Source organism: Salvelinus sp. IW2-2015, linkage group LG8 (genome assembly GCF_002910315.2).
Source record: "Salvelinus sp. IW2-2015 linkage group LG8, ASM291031v2, whole genome shotgun sequence".
Classification (NCBI taxonomy): domain Eukaryota; kingdom Metazoa; phylum Chordata; class Actinopteri; order Salmoniformes; family Salmonidae; genus Salvelinus; species Salvelinus sp. IW2-2015.
The window spans coordinates 16,593,980-16,615,252 of NC_036848.1; positions in this window are offsets into that span (position 1 = coordinate 16,593,980).

Genomic DNA, 21,273 nt, shown 5'->3' on the forward strand with positions numbered 1-21,273 from the left:
GCAAATGAACTTCAGAGCAGCATTATATACGTGCCCTGCTGCATATCTCATGAGCTTGGGAGCTGGTGCTGCGATCGCCTGAATTGTAAATTGGTGAAAGGGTTTGTTTATTTTCTTACGAGGCAACATTTTAATTAAGGCAGACGACGTGACTGAACCGATACTAAACAAAGATGTTAAACGGTCATTTGTTAAGATGCTTCAATCATAAAAGCCATGGGGAAAGTCTGCTTGTGTTCTAAGAGACTCTTCAAAGGAATTAATGAATGGGCCCTCATGAGTGACAGGGTACAAAATACATTATTTCAAAGAGATACGTGTCAGACTTAAGATACGTTTTTCACTTCTTGACCAAAGGTAGCATCAAACCAAATATTGATCTACAATGCTAAAAACATGCCTTCTTCAATAAAGGTAGCTATATGGCAATATTTTAAAGGCAGCTCGCTCAAGACAGATAATACTAATATTTGACGTAAAATAATAATAGAATATGCATATACCGTAGAAAGAGGAGGAAGGGAAGCGCTACTAAGGTACACAATAGTACATTTTGGTAGACAGAAGGTGCTCTTTGGTAAAAGTGTTAAATTGGTCATCAAAAAGAAAAGAGGACCAAGGCACTCTTCATATAATTAATTAAAATGATGTGTATACACTCAGTGGCCAGTTTATTAGGTACACCCATCTAGGACAGTGTTGGACACCACTTTGCCTCCAGAACAGCCTGAATTCTTTGGGACAAGGATTCGACAAGTTTCAAACTTTGATCAATTGGTATCAAGGGACCTAACGTGTACCAGGAAAACATTCAGGCAGGATGGGCCATAGACTCATGCTGCTTATGCCAAATYCTGACTTTGCCATCAGCATGACGCAACAGGAACCGGGATTCGTCAGACCAGGCAATGTTTTTCCATTCCTCAATTGTCCAGTGTTGGTGATCGAGTGCTCACTGGACCCGCTTCTTCTTGTTTTTAGCTGATAGGAGTGGAACCCGGTGTTGTTGTCTGCTGCAGTAGCCCATCTGTGACAAGGACCGACGAGTTGTGTGTTGCGAGATGTCGTTCTGCACACCACTGTTGTACTGCGCCGTTATTTGCCTGTTTGTGGCCCGCCTGTTAGCTTGCACGATTTTTGCCATTTTCCTTCGAAGTCTCATCAACAATCTGTTTTCGCCCACAGGACTGCTGCTGACTGGATGTTTTTTGGGATGGTTTTGTTTGTTGCACCGTTCTCGGTAAACCCTAGACACTGTTGTGTGTGAAAATCCCAGGAGGCCGGCCGTTTCTGAGATATTGGAAGTGGCACACCTGGCACCGAAGATCATACCACGCTCAAAGTCTCTTAGGTCACAMATTTTTCCCATTCTAACATTCAATTGACAGTAACTGTCTGCCTCGCTGCTTGTCTGCCTGCTTTATAAAGCAAGCCACAGCCAAGTGACAATGGGACCCATGTCGTCCAAAAAGTTATACTTTTGACCTATCTGTCCATAGAACGTTCTTCCAAGAGTCTTGATGATCATCCAGGTCGTTCCAGATGCATATTGGAAAACTGGAGTCAACTTTTTTGGGACGAGATGGGTCCCATTATGTCTGGCGAAAACCAAACACCGCATTCCACAGTAAGAACCTCATAACAACGGTCAAGCATGGTGGTGGCAGTGTGATGGTTTTGGGGATGCTTTGCTGCCTCAAGACCTGGATGACTTGCCTTAATAGAAGGAACCATGAATTCTGCTCTGCATCAGGGAATTCTACAGGAGAAAGTCAGGCCATCTGTCTGTGCACTGAAGCGCAGCTGGGTCATGCAGCAAGACAATGATCCAAAACACACAATCAAGTCTACATGAAAATGGTTCAAAATAAATAAATGATACGTTTTGGAAAGGCCTAGTCAAAGTCCAGACCTGATCCCAATTGAGATGGACTTGAAACGAGCAGTTCATGTTTGAAACCCATAAATGTCGCTGAGTTAAAGCAGTTCTGCATGCAAGAGTGGGACAAAATTACTCCACAGCGATGTGAGAGACTGATCAACTACAGGAAGAATTTGTTTGCAGTCATTGCAGCTAAAGGTGGCATAACCAGCTATTGAGTGTCAGGGGGCAATTACTTGTTCACACAGAGGATTTTTTGTTGTTGTTATTTATAAACTCAGCTTCTCTTTATCTCATTTTAGGTTTTGGTTGAAGATCTGATAACATTCAGCATCAAAAATATGCAAAAATAGAGAAAATCAGGAAGGGGGCAAATACTTTTTCACAACATCGTATATATTTGCCCCCCTTTCTGATTATACCCTCATGACTGAACATTCATATCTGTCATTTCTTCACAATACTTGTAGATTATGTGCAGTCTCTGAGGAGACAGTCGTTTTGAAAGGCTGGCCTTTAGTATGTGAATAGCCCATATTCAGTACCCTTGTACCATTGTACCACACAGACGTCATTACTCATTACAGATGAAGCCAAAGACAATAAACAGTACTGCATTACAGCCCAACCGTCCCAGTGGCCAAGACAGAGGGCTACATTTAACTGCTGTTTACAGCATTTGATACTGTAGCTTGTGATAGCTTCTCTTTTTCACGTGTTTGGGACACAAGGGCACTGGAATCTCACAGAGACAGCTGGGAATGATCATCAACAGATTCGCCTTCCCCCTTTCAGCTATAAACATTGTGCACAACGGAACGAGATAGAGACTCAATCGAACATATCATTCACTATCCAACCACGAAATTGAGGAATACCTCAACGCACGCATTTATGCATGTTGAATAGCTACATGCACAGMTTATTGTTTGAGCTATTACAGCGGGGAGCTGGGGAATTTTAGTAGCGTTGGCAGCCGAGACTCTTTCTCTCCCTGGTGTTCTGTCAGCAAACAGTCCTCGCCGACTGCTGCAGGGTTCAGCTCAGGACTCCGCTGCGCTGCTCTCCACGGCGTGTCAAGCGAATCAAAGTCCTGGGTGTAACGGGGCCCTGGGACAGATGGAGAATTCTGGAGAAGAAACTAAAAGCAGTTGCCGTGCATGAGGGAATTGAGAATGAGTATGGAAGGGTCCGGGAAATCAACATAGCGAAGACACCAGGGGAAGTGAATTCGTGGGTCTAGACGATATTTTACATAGCCCAAACCTGTCTGAGGGTATTAGACAATTAGAGTTATTTTAGCCAACCCACTATCCCCATGACTCCATGGCCGAAGAAACATATATTTGAATAGTCTCCTGATGACAAACTGGCGAGACAGTAAGGGCTAACTCTTGGGCAGCCAAAGTGTGCAGACAGACATGTTGCCCTGCTCACTGACCGCCCCGTCTTAACCTGCCACCCCCATCCAGCCGTGCATTAACCCCCTTCGAAATCATTGACTGACCCTCAAAGTTGACCGTCATTCAGCACAATCAGTGCATGACCTTCCGATTCAGCGCTCCACAAATGCACATTCTCACTGGCCCCGTGGCCCCTTACGTTCCCCTCTCTTTATTAGCAACCCCTAATCCAGGTCAGTACCTTTGGCTCCTTGTAAAGGGGCCCCCCTCTGCTGCCCCGGGCAGCCAAGCAGCACATAGAGTCTGAACTCATTAGCCACAGAGGCACGGCTGTGGAAGAGGTAAGGGCTCTCAAGTAGCCTGGGTTTATTTGTCCTGCAGACTGTGTGTACACATACATGTGCCACAATTGCACTTTGGTAGTTTGTGGTAGTCAAATTGAATTGCGGTGGACATAAATACATGTACAACACATAACCTTGGGTTGTACTTTAACCTAGACTACACCACTCTGGGTAGTGCTGTGTACTTTTCTTGATAGATGTGTGAAACAATTAGTTTTTGTCCCTTTGATCGTGTCTGAAACTGGTTTCAATTGATAGTTCCACACTGTTTATTTGCAATGAGTAATTGAGACAAATATGTTGGGTTTGACGTTTCAAGCATCTGCGTATGTGGGCTACATGGAGCTTAGAAGGGATATCACACACACTTTGAAGGATTCATATGTCATATGAGCTCAAATTCACAGGAGTGTTGAAATTCCTTTATGTATAGTAGTGTTTGAGGGGGTGACACAGCGCAGGTCCAATGCTCCTTCACTTTGACAAAAGGTACAATCCATCATGCAAATGGTAAGACTAAATAGTGCTGGGTTTTAGTTAGTAGTCCATGAAGAATAGCACTTCCCCTTTCTTCTTCACCTTCACTGTGAGTTTGAAAGAAATAGGAACGTACAGTATATCCTTCGCACTGGACAAAAGGCAAATTCATATGTTTTGTCCTCGGGATACGATTATGATTAGCTATGGTTACAAGGCTGATTTAAATTCAACAGTCATTTAGCTCTACACCAGTTATCTTCTAAATAAATGGGACAATTATAGAGGCTTGAACCCATTGCATCGCAGGACGTACACAATGATGGATTGCCTCTGTGTTAAAAGCATGTATAGGCTCTACATGACCGGTAGAATATATCCAGCTGAATTCATTACCTTGCCTTAAACGAGAATCACTCAAGGGCCCAAGAACAAGGCGGCAACAGATTAACATATAAATGGAACTACAGGCAAGATCTTTTCTTATCTGTTTATTTTGACTTTCTGTGAGGCCAGTGGGGTTTAAAGGAGAGATAGGTGTCTTGTGAAATGGATGTCCCACACAAGAGGAGACGTGCGTGGAAATGTTTTCTTTGGTTTTGCATCCCACACGTAATGCATCCTCTTTGTCAAAGTTTCTTTGACGTAAGTTCTCTGCTACATTTAAATTATATATATWTTTTTTTTTACAAAATATGTAGGCCCGAAACACTCCTCTCCAAATGTACTTGGACAGCAGAGCTAAAATGTTTACATTTGTCTATATCCTCCAGCATTTTGGATTTGAGATCAAATGTTTCCTATGATTCATGAATGAATCGTCAACAATGATAAGTGAGAAAGTTACAGAGGCACAAAGATCATCCCCCCCCCCCCAAATGCTAACTTCTCACCATTACCAATAACAGGGGAGGTAAGCATTCTTTGGAAGGTATGATCTTTGTGCCTCTGTAACATTCTCAATCATCATCATTCACTATTGGAAGCATCCACATTCATGTAGAATGTAGACTTCTTATTTACAATAAAAGTGACTCCAAATTGACACAATACCGTTCACCATTCAGTTCCTATTGAGCAAAACATGAAACACAACCAAAACAAACTTCTTGTAGAGTCACAAGCTTGATGTAGTCATTGCATGCTAGGAATATGGGACCAAATACTACACGTTTGCCTACTTTAATACACTATAAGAGAATGTCCAAATACTTGTGACATTCTCAAATAGGGGGGATTAGATACATGAAGTGATTTCATTTCTAAACGGTAAAACAGATACAGTATGTATGAAAATATCCTAAAATAAAAGGTGACATGCTGTACTGTTGCCAGATGTGAGATATTTGAACTCAATTCCAAAATGCTGGAGTATAGAGACACATTTTTACGTTTTAGCTTCACTGTGCAAATAAATACGGAGAGGAGTGTATGTTTGATATGTTGACTGGATATTGAAAATTGCATAAGCGGCACTAGCTGCATAACAACACTTCAGTGGAGGATAATCATTAATTGAAAGCCACACTAATTATAGAGTGTTGCCTCAACAACAGCTTCTGAGCATCACTAACAGGTTTCAGCCAATCTGAGATCGTTCATAATTGGTTCTCTTCTGAGAGTTTTCTCCTACGTTTATTCCACCCCTCAAACATGCCGTAAATTAAACCAAATCAACACATGTAGCACTGTAATCGCATGTATGAAAAGTATGAAATGTATGCACTCACTACCGTAAGTCGCTCTGGATAAGAGCGTCTGCTAAATGACAAAAAATGTCATGTTATGCTAGCTTTGCTATTGCGAGTGGTGCAGCTACAGCACGTGTAGTTTGCATGTATGTGTTGGATGTGTTTACAGCACTTGACAGAAAGGATATACAGGTAACTGCCAAAATAATGGAAACACTTGAGTAAATGAGGGATGCAAAGTATATTGAAAGCAGGTGCTTCCACACAGGTGTGGTTCCTGAGTTAATTAAGCAATTAACATCCCATCATGCATAGGGTCATGTATAAAAATGGTGGGCAGGCCATTATTTTGGCAACCAATGCTATGCCCCCATAGGATGACAATGCCCCCATCCACAGGGCACGAGTGGTTACTGAATGGTTTGATGAGCATGAAAACGATGTAACCCACATGCCATGGCCGTCGCAGTCACCAGATTGCAACCCAATTGAACACTTATGGGAGATTCCGGAGCGGCGCCTGAGACAGCATTTTCCACCTTCATCAACAAAACACMAAATTATGGTATTTCTTGTGGAGTGGAGTTGGAACGGGGAGTTCTAGACACTTGTAGAATCTATGCCAAGGTGCATTGAAGCGGTTCTGACTCGTGGCAGCCCAACACCCTATTAAGATACTTTATATTTAATTGCCCCATTATGGGGCTCCCGAGTGACGCAGCGGTCTAAGGAACTGCATCTCAGTGCTAGAGGTGTCACTACAGACCCTGGTTCGATTCCAGGCTGYCTCACAAGCGGCCGTGATTGGGAGTCCCATAGGGCGGTGCACAATTGGCCCAGCGTCGTCCGRGTTAGGGTTTGGCSGGGGTAGGCCGTCTTTGTAAATAAGAATTTGTTCTTAACTGACTTTAAATAAAGGTTCATTAAATATGTTGGTGTTTCCCTTATTTTGGCAGTTACTTATATGTACAATAAATCAATATATCTATTTTGTAATCTAATAGTATTTGTGAGTTATTTTCAGTGAGCGTTGATCTGATAATATTATTTATTTGTCATAACCGGGGACTGAGATAAACAGAAGCCTTTCATTATGAACAACTACCTGCAATATGTGCTGTACTCTAACCGCATAACAGACAAACACATACCAAAAGTGGGCTTTTATGAAAGCATGTTTTAACAGCACACTTTATCGCCTTGAAACAGTGATCAGAACAGGAAGAGAGAGAAACCTGTACGCAGGCCAGCTCTGAACGGCTGAGTCATAGRTAGCAGCTACTGCCAGGCCCTCGGAGGGCAGACCACCCCCTCACATATCCATTAGGGTGCTATGCACTACATGCGCATCAACGCCCCTGGAACAAATTACTGCTCAGGCACACACAAAAAAAACGATGGAACAGTGAAAGAAAGGGCATTTTTAATGAGACATGGGTCAATTCTCAGTCGTACAAAGCAGAGACAAGGGGAAAACCCTTTTCCGTCCACTGCTTGTCTGTTTTGTTCTTCTTTGGCTCATCATTTCGATTTTGGCCTCCAACGACGTCTTTTATTTTTCAAGATGTTGCTCATGAGTCTGTGGACTTTTTGGTCTTCTTTTAGGRAAATATACATATTTAGACAACTTGTTCCAAACACGGTTTGGATGACTCAAACAGCAATAGCATTACAATGGGTGTATATATTGAATTAAAGTTGGTGGGCCACTATGGTCTTTCTTCATGAAACTGAGAATTAAGTATCATTTAGTAGCATTTTTACAACCAATTAAAAACATGTAGAGATTGATGCAAGTAGACTAAAGAGAGGTGTAATCTATTCTAAATTGTGTTCACTAACTTTCATTTTTTTTCTGTTGTGGGAAATTATGTTATGTAATTTTGGTCCTGAACTTCACCCAACATCCTCTTCATGAATACACCTGTACAAATGAACAAGTTGTTTATACTGTATATCTCAATCTGCTTTTCAAGCTGTCAAGGACATTTGTAGAGTGAAGTCAGCTCCAGTAAAATGGATTCAATATTTCTAAACAGAAGTACTGAGAAGCTTGCTGTAATCATACTTGTGTTTTACATGTACTTGACATAAACAACAGGCTCTATTAAATACAAGTTACCAGATCTAACTACTTCCCTATGTTTGTCATGACACACTTCACTGACACTATTTATTTCTTTGACTAGGCAAGTCAGTTAAGAACAAATTCTTATTTACAATGACAGCCTACCCCGGCCACACCCAGATGAAGCTGGGCCAATTGTGCACCACCCTTTGGGAATCCCAAAAACAGACAGATGTGACGCAGCCTCGATTCAAATCAGTTACTGCAGTGACGCCTCTTGCACGGAGATGTCTTAGCCCACCGCGCCACTCAGGATTCCAGTACCAGAAGTGGAAACAGTGGGATGAAATAAGATGACATCTAACAATGCGCCAAACATCCCACAGCCTTGGTGTCCACAATGAAATTCAATTCAGCGTGCCATGGTCGTGTTGAGCTCAGAAATGGCTGCCTTGGAGCCTTTTCAGACTGGCACATCTTTGTACCTAAAGATACACGACCGAATGTTGAATATTATAAGAACTTTTGTCATCGGTTTGTATCGTCATCAGGTTATATAAGCTTGGCAGAGTTCTTTAAAGTTGCATAATGAGGTGATGATGATGATGAAGTTGTACTGTTAACATGAAGTAAATACTTAGCTTACATGTGCACACTTTTCCAATAATGACGTGGGAAACCAAGGTGAAACTTCTTGGTCTTTAAACACCTGAGTCATTGACAGTGGTGTAAAGTACTTAAGGAAAAATACTCCCAAAAATGACTTAATAGTACTTTAAAGTATCTGTAATTTACTATGCATATGTTTGACTATTACTTCGCTACATTCCTAAAGAAAATAATGTACTTTTTACTCCATACATTTCCCTTGACAACCAAAAATACTCCATACATTTTGAATGSTTAGCAGGACAGGAAAATGGTCCAATTCATACACTTATGAAGAGAACATCCCTGGTCATCCCTACTACCTCTGATCTGGCGGACTCCCTAAACACAAATGCTTAGTTTGTAAATTATGTCTTGGAGTGGCCCCTGGCTATCCGTACATTTTTAAAATGAGAAAATCGTGCCGTCTGGTTTGCTTAATATAAGAAATGTGAAATTTGTTATACTTTTACATTTACTTTTGATACCTAAGTATATTTAAAACCAAATATTTTTTGACTTTTACACAAGTAGTATTTTACTGGGTGACTGAYTTTTTTCATTTTCTATTAAGGTTTCTTTACTTTTACTCAACTATGACAATTGGGTACTTTTTCCACCACTGGTTATTGATTTGTAAAACTTCTCAATAGAACGTTCCTCATTTGTATGCAAATATCAAACATTGAATACACTTTTTTTCAGCGGGGAGATAGAAATGAGCGGAACAGCTGCAGTAGGCGACGGACTTTAATCGGAGGAATACCAATAAACAGAAACGGAGTGATTCAAGGCCTGCAATCCATTTGTAGTCAGACAGTTCGAGACCCTGCAGTGCCATCCACTAGCTACAGACAGTACATAATGCACTATTCTATCAAATCAGAGGCCCAATTTGACGAATGCAGCAGATGGAAACGCGTTGTCCCATACTGTCGGAAACTATAAAACAAATGTGATAGCAATTCCACAGTGTAACTGGCAAAAAGAAAAGGACTGCCATGATTGTTGATGACGATAATACAATGATAGTATATCATCATAGCAATCATAGTATACCGGTATGTATTATGAGAATAGCCATAATGTCCATGAAGGCTCATAGGTTTAGACTGGGACTGATGGTGATTCTAGGGCCATAAACAGATGATTCTACCTCTATCCCGGAGTTCAATCACTGTGAAGGCAATCAATAATCTCTCAGTGGCTGTCCACCTTTTCTAAAAAGGCATTTCTACCTACCACCCTCCATCCCTTCAAGGTGATTACTGCTCTGGAGTGACAAGCCTTGACAGATGGCACTGTATAGATAAGGAATCATTGGGTTTGGAGTGATGGCTCTCCAACTTTCAAAATCCAGTACCCTGTCCATGTCCACCATGTTGCTCTTCTCAACAGTCTCCTCAGATCTGTAATTAAAAACGATAGAAGAGTGTCAGGACTATGTCTTTCAGTCAGAGCAGAGGGTAAGTAGGGCTCACTCCACCTCCCAGCTGCAACCCATTGATTATCCGAAACACATGCAATCTGCAAGGGTATTCTCTTCAATTCACCTGTCCATGGGGATTATCGTCACGCGACAACTGGAAATTGGGTTCACCAATGGTACACACATCTCACGCCGTCCTCGTCCTGTCCTCCTTCACGTTTGCGCAATTACTATTGATTTGATTTGATTACTATTCTCTGTTATCGAGGGGCAGCTAACAATGCATGAAATGAATTAGAATGCGCAGCCTGACAGCTGCCAKAGGATTACATGTGGACCTTTTCCTGTGTGCAAACACAGACACCAGATACGGGTCATGGCTACGCTAAAGACCAGCACTGCTACCCATGACTGTTATTCAATGTATATTATGCATAGCATGATTATTAAAGTTAATTCTGCAACTAGATTGGCTCAAGCCATATTGTTTAGCACGATAGACAGAATAAAGGCAGTAGCATAACTGCAAGTTCTATTTCTTTAAGCTAAATCTACATATTTAATCGATAAAATTCATCCTTTTGACTACACGGTATTCATATCGGTATTGCATGGGAAGACTAAAGCCCACTCCCTATACAAACTACCTTAGCAAAGACATCGCATAACATTGAAGGTTAGCAGCCAAACACTGTTCCATAAAAGTAAAGAAGACCAACTAAACCGGCCCAAGGCACAGTGTGAGCGTGGCTATAACTCGTCAGGGGATGTCTCCTCTCTCTGATCATCATGGAGGAGTAATGGAGTGGACGGGTCCACAGGTGCAGCCAAATAGGGGTGTGGCGTCGTAATGGTGCCCTCTGATCAATTATGGCTGCCTGCTGCTCGGCAACCATACATATTTCATGACCGTCTATGGGTGTCGGCATTAGGCAGCCTCCTCACTCCTGTCCCCTGTCCCCTCCCCCCTCCTGTCCCCTCTCCCCAGCCCAGCTCAAGCTTCTTCATCCCTGTACAGATGAAAGGGAGGCTTGACTTGTAAGCCCCCGCACAGTCAATTAGCTCCCACTATGGAGGGAGTCACCACAGCAGGGTGCTAGCTGGTGCTAGCTAGATCCTCCCCAGGCTATGGGGGTTCTCTTGCTAGCTGTCTTCTTGTCTTTGTGTGTATAGGGTGTGTCTATGTTGAATGTATATTAATATGCTATAGGCCTGTGCTAAGATTTGGATCAATGGAAGATCTAACAAGCTGCATTAATATTGTATGGTTAAGAGGGATGTACAAAATTATAATGGACGGTATGTAATGGTAATTTTATAGTCATTTTTCGCAACTGAAGGAAAGCAAGCATTTATTTTTCTTACCACTTTGAATAGGATTATGATGAATCACATAATAATAGTTCTGAACGTTCACAGACCATATATAAATACGATGATTGGCAGCTATGCTTTCCCACTAGGAAAAAACTGGTTGAATCAACATCGTTATTTCAAACCCCCAAAATCTGTGATGACGTTCAATCAATGTGGAAAACTGATTGGATTTGCAAAACATCATCAACGTAAGGGCATTTCGTATTTTTTTCACCCAACTTTTAACCTAAATCCAATGACATAGTGACCTTTTTTGTTGATTTCATGTTGAATTCACGTTAGTTGAAAACTCAACCAAATGGAAATCAAAACTACAGTTTGAACTGACSTCTGTGCCCTGTGAGTTAGCCTACTTCATTCATACAGTATTAACGTATAAATACTACAGTCTTGAAAATACAATTTAAAAAAACATGATTTTTTTTCTCTCTATGTCAAAAGTGAGTGTTTGAGAATAGACACAATTCAATGCCTGGAGCACACAGACCACTTCTTTGAGGCTCAATCACCTCACATTGTACCTCAGTGGCAGGGAACAATCAACTCAATGAATGCTCCAATCGCTCTGTTGTGATTGGTCCAAGTTTCCATGGTGTAGGTCAGTCAATTCACCTTTTCAGCCAACAAACACATAAGACTTTTTTTTGTACAATGTCTACCTCATGTGGAATATATCTTATTCACTGCAGAAGCCATTTTGGTTCAAGGGGTGCATTGACAGTGCAATTATTGTGGGGGGAAGGGAGGGAGGAATGGGGGTGCGGTGGTGCGTATTGCGGAGGCACTTGGATGGAAGCCTATTTGAAATGTTGTGTGTCAGTCTTCTGGCTCCGCCCAGTCTCTCCCTTTTTTTATTGAAGAGATGCCAGATGTCTATTTCTGGGGTTAGATACAGAACAGTGATATCAAATGGTTTACCTAGACACACAGAGCAAAATTATTTTCCAAAAGGTCAACATGGGGGGGGGATCTGTCTTTACTCCTAATGTGTAATGATATGGCAGCCTGACTCTATTCTACATCTGTAACTTGAAAATGACACAAAACTGGTGTATTCAATTTTTAAAAATCCTCCCTGCCTTAGAACAAGACAATAATCTATCATTATGTTCCGTCTGTTCTTGATAAGGGAGTTCCATGCATGAATTCTGTAACTGTCAACCTCCTGAGCAGAATGTGGTCACAATGACAAACCTCTATAGGCCTATTCTCCTCTATCCTCCAACATATTTACTGTTCAGTCCTCAGAGAGCATGACTATCTAGCCTTTCTCTTATGAATCCCTATCTGTACACCGATGGTGTCACGTACAGATACGATATCAAAGGATACAGTGCCTTCAGAAAGTATTCACACCACTTGACTTTTTCCATATTGTTGTGTTACAAAGTGGGATTCAAATGGATTTAAATGACATTTTTTTCGTCAACGATCTATACAGAATGTCCTGTCATGTAAATGTGGAACAAAAAAAATATGAAAAATTAAACAGCAATATCTCCTGATTAGATAAGTACCCAAACCCTTGAGTCAATACATGTTAGAATCACATTTGGCAGTGATTACAGTCTTTCTGGGTCAGTCTCTAGGAGCTTTCCACACCTAGATTGTGCAACATTTGCCAATTAATATTTTCAAAATTCTTCAAGCTCTGTCATTTTAGTTGTTAACAATTGCTATACAACCATTTTTAGGTCTTGCCATAGATTTTCAAGAAAATTTAAGTCAAATCTGTAACTAGGCCACTCAATGACTAGACGTAACATAGTAAATGTAAATCTGGGACACTGGAATTAGTATGATATGTTATGTTCGGTATGGTTAAATAAGACAGATGGTTACTTAAGGCAAAATAAGAAARTAGGGTGGTTGGTCGGGTTGGATGGTTAGGCGTATAACACAAACATCTAGCAACACAAAGGTTGCGAGATCGAATCTCATCATGGACAACTTTAGCATTTTAGCTAATTAGCAACTTTTCAACTACTTACAGTACTACTTTTAGCTACTTTGCAACTACTTAGCATGTTAGCTAACCCTTCCCCTAACCATAATCATAACTTTAACCTAACCTCTCTACTTAACCTTAACCCTAACCCCTAGCCAAGCCTAGCTAACGTTAGCCAACTAGCTAACGTTGGTAACCTAGCCAACTAGCTAGAATTCATAACATGTCATATGTTTTTGCAAATTTGTAACATAATGTACTTTTACTAAATTTGTAACATATTGTATGTTTAGTAATTTCATAACATATTATACAAATTTGTAACACATCATATGAAATGGGTGATGACATCCACAAATTAATACATACCACATGAAATGTAACATATCACATTAAACGAAGTGTCTCGGGTTTGCGTACAGAATAATACGAAATGCTCTGAGACCAGGTTGGGTAAGCAACTCTAGTGTAGATTTGGCCTTGTGTTTTTGGTTATTGTCCTGATGAAAGGGTAATTAATCTCCCAGTGTCTGGTGGAAAGCAAACTGAACCAGTGTTTCCTCTAGGATTTTCCTTGTGCTTAGCGCCATTCCGTTTATTTTAATTTAATTCTGTACAGGCTTCCTTCTTTTCACTCTGTCAATTTAGTTAGTATTGTGGAGTAACTWCAATGTTGTTGATCCATCCTCAGTTTTTTCCTATCACAGAAAATATGAAGTGGTACGCAGTGATGGTTGTGTTGGATTAGCCCCATACACAACACTTTCTTTTCAGAACATTTTCTTTTTTTGCAGTTGTACTTTAGTGGCTTATTGCAAACAGGATGCATGTTTTGGAATATTTTTTATTCTGTACAGGTTTCCTTCATTTCACTCTGTCATTTAGGTTAGTATTGTGGAGTAACTACTATGTTGTTGATCCATCCTCAGTTTTCTCCTACCACAGCCATTAAACTGTAACTGTTTTAAAGTCACCATTGGCCTCATGGTGAAATCCCTGAGCGGTGTCCTTCCTCTCTGGCAACTGAGTTAGGAAAGACACCTGTATATTTATTGTGACTGTGTGTGTTGATAGACCATCCAAAGTGTAATTAATAACTTCACCATACTCAAAGGGATATTCAACGTCTGCTCTTTTAGACTGACGTTCCCATAGGCAGGATGAATATCCATTGCTTCACTATTTGGCTGACTTTGGCCTTGATATTTGAGGTCCTAATAGGAAGCACACCCAACCTTGTTATGGACACCCTGAAAACACAGACCTACTCCCATCATGCTCCTCTGATGGGCGTCACCATTGTGATACAGTATTTGGCCTGTTCAATGAAGCCTTTGTGCCAGTTCTGTCAGACAAACAACTGGTTTGTATGACATTATACATTCAAAACAACCACAACATTCCATTTAGTCCATTTTGTAATTTGTGTAAGTGTTTTACTATTTAACAATATGACTAAATACTGTAGGTCTATTTTCATAGGGCACTTATCTGAATCMTATAGCTGCTCTAGTATGTTAAATATAATGTTGTGTCTTCATTTATTGTTCATAATGATAGGGCTTGGGCTTTGCCATTCTCGTCGTGGATTCTGTATGATCTTTTCATTATTACATTCCCTTCAGCCATATTTTACAGATCCATTGTTAGGCATTGACATTTCATTTCAGAATAATCTATACTGATTGTCTTATAATAGCGAGAATATAAGATGGCAAATTCTTAACAAAAGGTTACCAGGACACCAGGGCATCTTGACACAGTTTTGACCGTAGAGCAGATTCTTTGACAAAAGTAGTAATTGTTTGGGAAATGAATTCCATGGATAGATTCCAAGAACATGCACTCTACATTGAAATGTAATGTTTTCTCAGTGAATTCTCCTCTCGTTACGTAACCCATATTTCCTGACTCTCTGCATTGTTCTTTTATCAATTAGGTGAGTCCTCACTTAAAAATAAAACATCTATTTCAAGACTGACCTTGTTTAAATATTGATCAAATAAATTTAAAAAATCTGTTTTATATCTTTTAATGTTATGCTGATAGAGGGATGAATATAAAATATACTGTATATCACGTTTCAGGTATGACCCAGATGCAGACAGTGTCGAAGAAACAAATGTTTATTTCTAATAATAAAAATAAGAATTTGTTTTTAACTGACTTGCCTAGTTAAATAAAGGTCAAATAAAAAWAWAWAAATAATACAGGGGCAGGCAAACGGCAGGTCACAGGCAGGGGTCAATAATCCAGAGGGGAAGCAAAGGGTCCAGAACAGCCGGCAGACTCAGGATCAGGGCAGGCAGGGGTCAATAATCCAGTGAGGTGGGGTAATGTACAAAAACGGCAGGCAGGCAGGCTCAGGGTCAGGGTCAGGCAGAACTGTCAAAACCGGGAAGGAGCAAGAAACAGGCAGGAGCAGGGGAACAAACGCTGGTGGGTTTCACAAACAAAATGAACTGGCAACAGACAACACAGGTATAAATACACAGGGGATAATGGGGAAGATGGGCGACACCTGGAAGTGGGTGGAGACAAGCACAAAGACAGGTGAAACAGATCAGGGTGTGGATACAACAGGCTTCCAAATGTTATAATCATCAACAGATTGAAAGCTTTTTGGAGACCAAGACAACAAAAATACAAGGGGTGTCCAGGACTGGTGAAACCACTGTTTGAATAGTCAATAATCCCTATGAATGCTGGCAGAACATTCTACACCCATTCGTCAGATGTAACACTTGGGCCACTTTCACATGCGACAGTACAGCTGGCTAACAGAGTGACCTTCTATAGACACTCACTGTGGTGCTAGATCCTGATCTTTAGGATGACACTTCAACACTACTAAAAAACGTACTTCTGGTGGCAGAAGTTCTTCTGATCTTATCAGTAGATGGCAACATACAATACAGTATATAAGACCATTAAGTACAACCACATGTTATCAAGCTACAGTATGACTCATTAACGACCGCTAATGCTTGCTACAGAACTTTCCACTAGCATGGGAAGATAAACACTGGATTTTATGGTGTATATTTCAGACACACTCTCTCCCTCTGTAACATTTTGGCTGAGTCCCAATTGGTCAAAAGAAGTGCACTATAGGGAATAGGGTGGCATTTGAGACGCATCCTTTTGTTAAAGACAGAAGGCAGCTTGGTTTGGGCAATGAGAGGAAGTCTTCATCTAGTCAAGAGAGGGAGGACTTAGGTTACCTTTCATGTCAGGGTAAATCCATTTGCATTCAATCACTTTTTGACAGCATCCCCCTTTGATTACAAACAGTGTTGTCAAACAATTTAATTATTTCTTGATGAAAATTGTACGTAATTTTTAAACCTTTAACTTCAATTATCTAAACATTTGTAAACTTCTATTTCATATAATTGGAGGTTTTTGTGTTGTTCCCGCCATCGTTTGAGACAACATGCTCTTGAATACAGGGTGGGTGTCATTTCAATCATAGAAATACAATTCATAGAAAGGATATTTCCCTTCAGACCACTGCAATTTAGCTGGTACACCATTGACATTTAAATTGAATTTACATTTCTATTCTAATTGCTACCAAGAAGATGATCGCCGATCCACCCACCGTCGAATGTCAACTTAAATAGTCATGTCTATTCTATTATGTACATTTCTATGATTTCATATGGAAGACTGACAGTATAATTTCAAACAATAGATATTCCCATTCAAGTCAACATTCTCTGATTTGTGAACCACCAACCATCTTTGTGGTACCATTTGAAAGTTGAAATGTCTATTTCATGCCCATGTTAGTACATTTATCAGCCAAAACATGACACCYACCCTGTATTCAAGAACATGTCGTGTCTCAACCGATGACGGACACTACACAAAAACATTCGATGATGTAAAATAGCGAACATATGCGAGTATGAAAAAGATTGTACACGTTTTTAAATAATTGACGTTAAAGTTGAACATTTCTATTATAAAATTGATTGACAACCATGTTTTTAAACTTTTAAATTGTATCAATCTCAACCATTTATCTTTTCCAGTGCTGAAGACATGAATATCTCATGGTATGGTAGGGTGTGCAAAACGGGTTAACTTTGAGCAACTTTATCTCTTGAATGTTTTGACATTTAGGTCCACTTTTACAATAGGCAAATATGTTTAAAAGGTTTGGTTCAAATCAAAAGAGGTGATGTCAAAAAGTGATTGAATTCAAATGGATTTACCCGTAAGGTAGCGAGCAAGGGTGATGTGTTCAAGGATCCTTAATTGAGTGGAATATTTAAAGGAGGTCTTGTTTCAGAAGGACATATTTCACTGGCATATTACTGTACAAGCAATACAGCTGTATCTTCCTCATTACCATTGGAATTCAGGTTTTATTCACTGTGATGTTTCCCTGAGAAGTAATCCACTGTGTGTGAATCAGTTTTGGAAATATCCTTGATAAGAAAGTTGTTGATGAGCCACGGCTGTGGAAGGGAATGCAGAACATGTCTGAAAACAGTTCATGGGAAAAAGACTGTGTTTATCATGATTTAACAGAAAATGTAATCTCACTAACAGCTGGCTGGCACACTGGGCATCCTCCACTGACTGGCTTACACAGATGTAGTCGTTAGTGTGAGAGTGAGAGCGTGTGTTTGTGTGTTAGAATATTTGTTGGGTTTGATGCAGTGCAAATCGTTTTTTCTGGTTATACAAAGTCTTAATTGTTTKGACTATGGGTTGATATCAAGAGACATAACAGTGTGTAGCAAAACAGTACGGTACAGTACCTGTATACCTCATTAGCAGCAATTTATTATTTGTAATAAATTTGCAAACATTTCTAAAAAGCTGTTTTCGCTTTGTCATTATGGGGTATTATATGTAGATTGATGAGGGATTCTTTTTTTTTTTGGAATAAGGCTGTAACGTAACAAAATGTGGAAAAACTGAAAGGGTCTGAATACCTTCTGAATGCACTATACCCCTTACAGGCAGCAACTGTTTTTCAATGACCATCCGTCTTCTCCTTATCCAGATACGGTTCAAGAGCTATTCCAAAACAAGAACAATTATTAATCTGATTTACAAGATGACCTGTTTACCTGTATTGCTGTTATACTGCTGTTATACTCAAAAGAACAGTCCCCCTAAGAATACTGTGCAGCAGTCTTTCCCAAACGAATCATCAGGGACCACCAGCCGTTTCACATTGTGTTAGATTCCAGCACTATCACAGCAGATGCTCATTTAGATGTGATCATGTGCTAGCGTTGGAACTGAACAAAAAAAATGAAACGGATGGTGATTCTTGGGGATTGGTTTGGTCAAAAGAGCATGTAATGTAATTCAGGTTATAAAAGGTATGAAAATGACTTCTGTCCATTTCCATTAGGCAACAGAGATTCTGTTTGTGGATGACAGAATAACTATAGTAGCTGAACTTTTTTTGGTCTTTTGGTCACTTTAATATGTCATTATCACTCARGCAATTTGCCTCAGGGAAAAGACTAAAAGTCCTACATTCCTGAAAATGCCCCTAAGCCGGGACTGAGAGTGGATTTGCTACGGGCATCTCTTTAATGCGGCCTTATCATGGTGAAGTAAAGCTGCTTGTTGAAACCATCGTCTGAGGGCCAGAAAAAAGGAGAGAGACACACATAAAGAGAGAAAGAGACAGAGAAGAGAGAGGGAAAGAGAGAGAGGGAAAGAGCAAAATATAGACATAGAGAGGTTGACACAATAGACAGAAAGAAAGAGAAAAMGACAGAAAAGACTAGAAGCACTGTTCCTGAGTGGGAGAGGATTTTATTTGTATTTTCATTGAACCTTTACTTAAGCAAGGAATCATGCTGAGACCCCAGTCTCTTTCACAGATGAGCCCTCATGAACACATCAATAAACAACAATTACACTACACATACACTATATATACAAAAGTATGTGGCCACCCCTTCAAATGAGTGGATTTGGCTATTTCAGACACAGCCATGCAATCTCCATAGACAAACATTGGCAGTAGAATGGCCATATTAAAGAGCTCAGTGACTTTCAACGTGGCACCGTCACAGAATGCMACCTTTCCGACAAGTCAGTTCATCAAATTTCTGTCCTGCTAGAGCTGCCCCGGGTCAACTGTAAGTGCTGTTATTGTGAAGTGGAATTGTCTAGGAGCATCAACGGCTCAGCCGCTAAGTGGTAGGCCACACAAGCTCACAGAACTGGACCGCGGAGTGTTGAAGCGTATAGCTCCTAAAAACCATCTGTCCTCAGTTGCAACACTCACTACCGAGTTCCAAACTGCCTCTGGAGGCAACGTCAGCACAAGAAATGTTTATCGGGAGCTTAACGAAATAGGTTTCCATAGCAGTCGCACACAAGCCTAAGATCACCATGCGCAATGCCAAGCATCGGTTGGAGTGGTGTAAAGCTCGCCACCATTGGACTCTGGAGCAGTGGAAACGCATTCCCTGGAGTGATGAATCAAGCKTCACAATCTGGCAGTCTGACCGACGAATCTGGGTTTGGCAAATGCCAGGAGAACGCTACCTGCCCGAATGCGTAGTGCCAACTGTAAAGTTTGGTGGAGGAGGAATAATGGGCAAGGATCTGTTTTTCATGGTTCTGGGTAGGCCCCTTAGTTCCAGTGAAGGGAAATCTTAACACTCCATATTAATGCCCATGATTTTGGAATGAGATTTTCGACGAGCAGGTGTCCACATTCTTTTGCAAATGTTGTTTCAAAGGGTACTCCTATGGGAACCCTTTAAGGTTCGAGATAGCACATCTTTGTCTAAGAGTGTATAGGACCAGGACCTGTTTCTTTAATTTTTGTTTTATTTAGTTTTATTTATTTGCACCAAAGAAAACAAGTGATAGACAACAATAAAGATAACATTAAAAAAAATTGTGTACAGGTGTGGACCTGTTTGTTAATTAACTGATCAACATGCTTTTTGAAGGGTAGCTTTACGTCAGTCCAGAAGCCCAGATATTTGTAAGTGGACCATCATTGAGGGCACCATCCAAWGTAGGTATGCATAAATCATCAGACACATTTTTACATTATTTGGAAAATAAATTATATTTGATTTTACCTGCATAAAGTACCAATTTCAGTTCAACATAGGCTTTGTGCAGGGCAATAAATGCAGATAAAGAACCTGGTCAGCTGTGGGGACAATAGCATAGTTTCATCTGCATACAGGTGAAAGTATGTATATATATATATATATATATATAATTACAAATAAACCAATATTGTCAATGTAAATAGTGAAAAGAACAGGACCAAGAATCGATCCCTGTGCGACAACCCTTTGTTATGTCCAAACCATCAGTAAATACACACTGTGTTCTGTCCTTTAAATCATTTTCAAACCAGCTACATGCAGCCTGGTCCAGGCCAATTGATGAAAGCCTCTGAATAAGTCATGAGTAATCCACAGTGTTGAAAGTTTTAGACAGGTGAATTAAAAGGGCAGCACAATGTTTCTTCTTATCCCMAAAATTAAGAACATCATTTCAAACCAAAGAATTAACAGAGATGGTGCTATGACCTGGTCTGAACCCTGACTAGTGTACATTTAGAATACATWTAACAATTAAAAAGGATCTAAGTTGTGCATTTATCAAGGATTCTAGAATTTTTGCTGGGCAAGAGATTTTGGAAATGGGGCACTAAATATTTAGGTCACACGGGTCACCGCCTTTGTGAAGGGGGAGTATATGGGCCGTCTTCAGGACCCTTGGGATGGTACAATAAATAATASTAAGGTAAAACATGTGTTRAAGATTCTGCAATTAGGATAGYGGAAAGCTGCAGCAAGAAAGGGTCAAGCAAATCAGCCCCAGCTGATTTTYTTTTACATAAAGTTGTCTAGCACATCCCAAGTAGAACTTTCTTGAAATAAAAAAGATTCACTAGAAGTTGATGGAACTTCCGTCGAGCCGACTAAAGGCTGGGAGAGGGGCAGGCAGTCAACTGGCGGACCAGGGTCAATTAAACCACCATTTCTTTC